We start from the raw sequence: 6,746 nt of genomic DNA, 5'->3' as shown, positions 1-6,746 counted from the left end.
ACACTCATTACATATCCAGTGGAAGGTTGGCTTAAAGTCTAAAAACAGTACAAATCTTTTTGTATTGTAAAAATTTAAAGACATGAAAAGATACAAAATTGTTGTTTGTACTCTAATTCTTTTATACTTAGCTTCACAGCATAGTGATGCATTATTTATGCTTTATGCAGAAACAGTTAGTGTGTTTCACAATTTCAGTGTTAATATTCATATTCAAGTTCAGTCATCTAGGAAGAGACATTTCAAAAGTAGTGTCACAATGAGGCATAGTGAGTGGATAGGAGGAAGGAGGGGACCCAAAAATGCAGGGAAACAGGAGTATATGGCTCAAAAATGAAGATTTAATCGGGAATCAATGCAGGAACAAACCGGAAACAAAACTGGACAAAGTTGCAGCAGAAAACCCCAAACAAAAATAAACTCACTGGTAAACAGGGAGGACAGCGACAGGCAGACCTGGGACTCTGCGGAACGCGCAAGACAACAAAATACAGCAACGAGACAATGACCCAACAACAAACTTAAACTAAACTGTGGCTTAAATACAAGTAGACTAATTAGGGAAACAGGCAACAGCCGGATGGGAACAAGAGGCTGGGAAAACTGATTGGATGAAATATGGGGGCGGGAACACACAACAGGTGGAACAAATTATACTAATGTGACTGACACGAGGAAAACATAACATGAACCCAAACAGAAGTCGACAGGAACCCCAACAAAACAGATACTTGAAAACTCACAACATCAACAAAAACCAGATAACCCAAACCCAAGTCTGCTCGGGGAAGTGAACAAAATAAGAATTTCATTGTGTAGTAAAACTATGCGCATGACAATAAAACTCTTGAATCTTGAATAGATGGTTTTGGTGGGGCTAACGTTAGCAGCTAACCTAAATCATCGTTATTGTGTTTAATGTACTGTTTAACGTGAACTTTGTGTGCTTCATCTTGATACACATTGACCAGAACTATTTATAGACTATTATTAATAGCAATTGTACAGTGAAAATTAGTGTTAGCTTAACTTGTCATTATTGCTAGCTGTGACAGAGCTTTCGCTGACAAGGTTTCGAAATGCTGGCGAATCAACTTCCATGCGAGACGTACTCTGCCACGAATCTCCTGACCTCTTGATGTCAAAGTGGCATCCCAGGGTGAGAAAACGGTCATTTTGTCTGCTTTGTTTTATCCCCACTCTCAATCTGTGTTTTTTTTTTTCCGCTAACATTACATTGCTATAGCACCACTCTAAATTGTTTGTCAAATTACTGGTGCTATTTGGCAGAGTGGGCAGCTCTTAAGATGCTGGCACAAAGTGCACCTAACTGTTATATTCTTCTTATATTATATTCTTATATGTTCAACCTGTGGTCTGCTGCTATTGGGAGTATTGCGTTATTCTCATTTGTATCAAGTAAAATATTACTATTTTTTGTGTAATGCAATTTACTACTGCATTACAGCAAAAGTAAAGCATTACAGTAATTATATATATATATATATATATATATATATATATATATATATATATATATATATATATATATATATATATAATTTTGTAATGCAGTGCTTTTTGCTGTAATGCATTACAGTAATTACATTACTTTTGTAATGCATTACTTGCAAGACTGGTTATAGATACCAAATAAAATATGAAAATAATCAAAACAGCAGTGGAAGTGGCTAAAAGACAGAATTGTAAGTACAATCTACATATAAATACATAAAAATAATCTACATATTCCAACATAGTGTTTTTCTTAAAATTTCATGAAATTAGTGGAAAATTTCTATCCTTCTTTGTAACTTTCTATCACGTTATCAATACACTGCTCCAGGAAAGTAGCTAATAGTAAAGGCTGTCATCACAGGTATCAGTACCTTGAAATACCTAGAATATACAGTATATGGATCGGCGCATGCCCGTCCATAATCATTTGTCATCCCTTCTTCTCCCTGCAATAGTTGAAATCATCATAAAACACTGTAAATGCTGCTTAGGAATTCAAAATCCTTCAACATATACATTTCTACTTTAGCTTCATAATACAGTACAATTCTCGTGAGTCAAGGCAATAAAACCTAAAATCTAATGAAAAAAATGTGATTGTTTCCTTGATGTTTCTATCCCTCAACTATAGCTATAGCATAATGATATAGCATAATGGAGGATATTGTCATTATGATTTTGTTGTAGGTGATATTGCCTGAGGTCAAGCAAACAAGTACAGTACACTCATATTCGAACAATATCTGCAAATAACAAATATCTTCACTTTCTTTAAATAATAGGCACTTGTTTTTTTTTTCCTCTAGATTTTTCAGAAAACACAAAAGTCTGTAAAAATAGAGAATCTAATATATATCTAAATACTTTAATTTCAGGCATTGAAGTTTACGTGCATGATGTAGGACGCACGTTCCTTGAATAATAATCATTATTTGAACTGTTTATTAAGACAAATCGTTCCATATTTACAAGTGAATAAAACCCCGAATTGAAATTGAAATTTAATTTTAGCTATTTTATTTGAGATTTTGTCGTTGGGATATGCCAGCTTTATTTGGTATGTTTAAAACTATTGTCAAGCATTGTTTTATTTGGGACTTTGTCGTTAGGATACGCCAGCTTTATTTGGTATGTTTAAAACGATTGTCAATCATTGTTTTGTCTTTTTATTATAATTATTATTATTATAATTATTATTATAATTATAATTATTATTGTTTATTATTATTATTATTATTATTATTATTACATTTTAATGTATTTATTTGTTTTACTTTTTTCATTTGGTCTCAGAACATATAAATTCACATAGAAATTGGACGTTCGAGTATTTTCTACGTGTTTGATTCAGAATTTGAAGGATGAGACGTATAAAATGTCCTCCAAATCCGGAAGGACCCGAGAGTATTTTTTTTCACAGGCGTGTTATCAACAGCACGTGCGCGTACAGTGCTATGCACAAGCACGCGCACACAGGCACACAAAACAACCTCTCTAAATGTACAGATGTATCCATGTCGTTTTAAAATTTTGAAATTTTCATGGGCACAATTATACAGTCATACAATTACATTGTAATTTTTTTAACGTAATTTAAATGGCACAACATTGGCGTCGCTTCATATGACGTCACGCACACTACAGCAACTGCTGCCGCTCGAAGATGTCGCGTCTTTCAATTTCTCAGACCCTGAAAAATATTGTGCGTCTTTTCCCAGGGCAGTGGAGTCTTTCCGCTGTGTTGTGAATACGAGGTAAGCAGCTGCGTGAACATACAGCAATTTTGTAAAACTCGTTACGTTTATGCCAGGAGCTTGCTAGCGTTTTTGTAACACATGGCGTGAACATGATTGAAGACATTTCATCAGAGAATGAAATGATTGCCCACGATGCACATTTCCATTTATCGCTTGGGGTTTATTACGAAGAATGTTGGCTGCAGCGCATTGGAACGTGAAGAATCAATTACGCATTGATGCATTTTAAAACCTATATCCTAGCTCCTGACCGTGTGTGGAAAATACTACGTTTAAAACCACATGGTTAATATAAACTGCATATTTTTCCCCCAAATCTTACTGAGACAAAATTTGACTAGAATTTTATTTGCTAAAATGCCAGTAGTCATGTGTCACTTATTTGTGTTGCCCTGTTGTTTGCCACAAATCCCAATTTCACTTGCAAGAACAAGGACAATAATGGCATTTCTTGTAATTTCAATTTATTGAGGTAGAATCATAACCAAGCAGCCAAAATACGTGTTTTTTTGTTGTTGTTTTTGGTCACATTACCTAAGTAGGTCGTCATCTTACCACCTTGCTTAAAGACTCCTCATAAATAGGTAGAATCCCCCAAAATATGACTCGATTGTTCAAGTTCACACTTGATTAGTCAACAAGCACCCCATAGATATTTATTTGTGCACAGGTAGCAATTAAAACACATCTGTGCTCGTATGGCGTAGAAGCCTCTCAAAACATCATTCATAAAACAAAAGAAGGCATTACACTCTTAACTAATCCTGAGTAAATCACAAGGTTTATGAGGAAACAGAACCTTTCCCACTATTAGTGAGTGAGAACTACTTCCATTTTGCCTGCATGGAATTCAGAGAACGGTTCTATTGTGCCATCACGGACAGAATTAAAATGTCCATAATGTAGTATTTCCCCTTTTGAAGTTGAAAAAAATTATATCCAATATGATAATGAATGAAAATAACATCAAAGCTGCTGAAGTAATGACCACAATCACGACTAGGCATAGGGCGATATCAGATTCTGATGGAATCTTGGGCATAAATTTCTCGGTATTGGAGTGACAGCTGTAAAATGAATCAATTTAATTTTTTTTATTGCTAAATAGTGTCACGAATAACGCGGATCCCAAATGGGGATGGACCCCAACCAGGCACGAGAGGTGGTGATACAGAGTTTATTAACAAAAAGAGCGCACAAGGCGTGAGAAAAACACAAGAACTGTCCGAAGGCAAAGTAGCAAATCAAAGTCACAAAGTACCAACACAAAGCGAGACGAGAACGTCTGGATCAAAAGTCCACGGGAACAAAGGGCAGCACGGAGGGCGTGAGTTCACGGGAAATGGCTGCAAACAAAGTAGCAACAGAAATGGTTCACAAACTGAAAAACATAACACGCACAAAGTACAAACCAAAAGGACTCGGGAAGGGAGGACGTGAGGACAAGAGCGCTGGGAATCACGGAACAGCAAGCAAGCTTGGCGAAGGAATAACCCGGCAAAGGCTTGTGATTGCCAGCCAGCTTATAAAGCCCTCTGACGAGATGCACAACAGGTGTGAGTGTCCGATGGCCCCGCCCAATGCGGGGGAAGGAGAGAGTCTGCAAATCAACACAAACTAAAAAGGCAAAAGACGTGACAAATAGCAATTTTTCTACATGATCAAAACAGTTCTATTTTTTAACAAAATATGTATAATACAGCATTTGTTACAATAACAAAGACTTCCCATGTTACATCAAAATAAATATGTGAAAAATGGGTTTTGCACACCAATAAATGCACACATGCATTGTTTCTGATTGTACACATTTAATTTAAACTGAAACGTGGGCATTTAGTATAAAACAGTGCTTCTCAAATAGTGGGGCGAGCACCCATGGGGGGGGGGGGGGGGGGGGGGGGCACGGGGTGCTGCCAGGATGGTACCATGTGGAGTGTAAATGCAATAAAACATTTTCATCTTTTTTTTTTTAAGTTTGAGGCACAATGATGCACTTGATGCTTTTTTCTTTTGTTAATATTAAAAAGGATACAGGTGAAGGTATACTTATACAATTTTTATAGTCATCTTGTCAAATGGGGCCAAGGTGGTGCTAAAAGTTTGCTTTTTCCTAGGGGGTCTTGGCAAAATATAATTGAGAAGTACTGGGATAAAAATAACTATAAATATACTGTACTGCACAACAATATTTTTACCTTCTACTACCTTCACTTGATGGTAGTTTATTTCAAATAAATCATTCACAACTACGACCATATGTGTATCAATTAAAAGTACAATGCGGATTCTGTCATTAACTGACAACAAACACACTATCTCTCTCTCGCTTGCGGACTTCTAGCTCGTAGCTTACTCGCAACTTCACCTGCTTTTTTAAAAAAGCCGAAGACTTCACGTACTGCTGACTGTTTGCTTGGGGGAGGTCCCAATTTTTTTGCTTTGAGTGACACCCAAGTAGGCTGGTCAGCTCGCGTCCTACCTTGAGTGATAACATGTAAAACACTCCGTGAAAGTAGCATATGATAACATGTTAACTACGTTACTCATAGTAGTTGATACTGCTGAGTATTGTGTCTTAAAAGTGTATTGTGATACAGCAAAGGCATATTGTGATATATTGGGCAACGTTTTAAAAAAAAATCTATGGCATGTATCTTAACAATGAGTAAAAAAAAACTGAAAAAAATTGTTAAAATACGTATGTCCACATTTTTTATTCAAGCATGCCCTTGACTGCTTTAATATGTCCCCAGCAGTTGAGAATAATCATTCACATGGCATTGTTGTGGCAGGAATACAGAGGTAGCGCTTTGCCACACGTGCCTCTTTTTGCATACCACTCCCTACTCTTCTTTTTCTGCCATTTTTGCTCTTCAACCATAAACAAAACAGGTTTGTGACTTTGCTCACATTGTGAAGAAATATGACAAAAAACAAGGAGAAATCTAATGATATAATTTCTCAAATACAGTGACACCTCAAGATACGGTCGTTTCTATACAGGTTTTTTTTCTTTATATTACAAAAAATACTTAGCATATAAAAGAAACAAAACTTAATCTCAAAATTCCCATTTCAATTAAAATGCAACATGAGATTCTTCTGTTCGTTAATATGGCTGCTCGTATTATTGCGCTTCTCTGGAACACATACAGGAGCTTGCTACGGATGACTTGACGTTTTGAAGACCAAGATATGACTACACTAGCAGAAAAGCTGTCATAAACTTTACTTTTTCTGCTGTTTGCCCAGCTCCTCTGCCGTCAATTTTGCTTTGGAACGTGGCCTCACTCGAAAGGTAAGGTATTGTAACATTTAATGTGGTGGTTTTGTAGCGCTTGGAATGATTTACCAGTAGTATTGTCGCCCAGCACTTGTAGTTAGCCACAGGACCAAAATTATATTTATTATAGCCCACAAAGCAGAAAATGGACAATGTTATTGGTTGCTGCAGCAGAGGAGGATTTG

The 6,746-nt window shown here is 36.4% G+C and overlaps 1 protein-coding gene across 2 annotated transcripts in view; it reads left to right on the top strand.

The window, feature by feature from the left end:
- Nucleotides 1–3,160: 3,160 nt before the first annotated feature.
- The window catches only part of rnf31 (ring finger protein 31), a 47,888-nt gene continuing 44,302 nt past the window's right edge, over nt 3,161–6,746 (top strand). For both annotated transcript variants that reach the window (XM_088430119.1, XM_088430118.1), the window contains exons 1-2: nt 3,161–3,272; nt 6,531–6,576. The gene's annotated coding sequence lies outside the window, so the exon portion shown is untranslated. The remainder of the gene's footprint in view (nt 3,273–6,530; nt 6,577–6,746) is intronic.

The sequence above is a fragment of the Hippichthys cyanospilos genome, chromosome 12, assembly GCF_059441005.1.
Source record: "Hippichthys cyanospilos isolate Australia breed blue-spotted pipefish chromosome 12, RoL_Hcya_1.0, whole genome shotgun sequence".
In the NCBI taxonomy this organism is placed as follows: Eukaryota; Metazoa; Chordata; class Actinopteri; order Syngnathiformes; family Syngnathidae; genus Hippichthys; species Hippichthys cyanospilos.
This window is presented reverse-complemented; position numbering and strand designations above follow the sequence as displayed.